We start from the raw sequence: 618 nt of genomic DNA, 5'->3' as shown, positions 1-618 counted from the left end.
CTGGAAGATGGCCGTTGGGAAGGAACTGTTGGTAGCTGGCAATACTTCATCCCGAGGAGGAGGTGGCAATAGCTCCCTGAGCAGCAGACATCATGGATTTTCCTCCCTCTGGGAACCAGAGGTCCCTGCGTTTCTGGTTTGAATCCCTTAGAGACAAAGAACTTCATTATCTCCCATACCCGCGTGGGACTGCTGGGGAGGAGACGGGGTGGAGGGGTTAGACTTCTACCCCCATGAAACACCCGCGGGCTCAAAGAGGAGTCTGGATCCTGACTGGTCCAGGAGGCGTGCGAGGCCGCGGGGCCCCTCCGGCGGGGGCCAGGCACATTGCCAAGGTGCCAGGGGAAGGGGCCGCCCGGCGCAGGCCGGGGACGTGAAGCGCTCCGGGTGCTCCCATGTAGGCCACACATAGACCGCCGGCACCCTCCTTCCTCTACAGCTCCATTCTCTCGCGCTTCTTTTTCCCGGGGAGCCTCCGCTTTCCCCTTCTCCCCGCCGCCGCCCTCGCCCTTCTTCCCTCTCCTGACCCTCCCTCAGCTCACCCCTCCCTCGGCAGCCCACCTTCACCCCGCTCCTCCGCGCGCTCCTCGGTCCTCGCCCCTCAGCCCCGGCCTCCCC

Source organism: Colobus angolensis, unplaced genomic scaffold (genome assembly GCF_000951035.1).
Source record: "Colobus angolensis palliatus isolate OR3802 unplaced genomic scaffold, Cang.pa_1.0 Scaffold83, whole genome shotgun sequence".
NCBI lineage: Eukaryota > Metazoa > Chordata > Mammalia > Primates > Cercopithecidae > Colobus > Colobus angolensis.
This window is presented reverse-complemented; position numbering follows the sequence as displayed.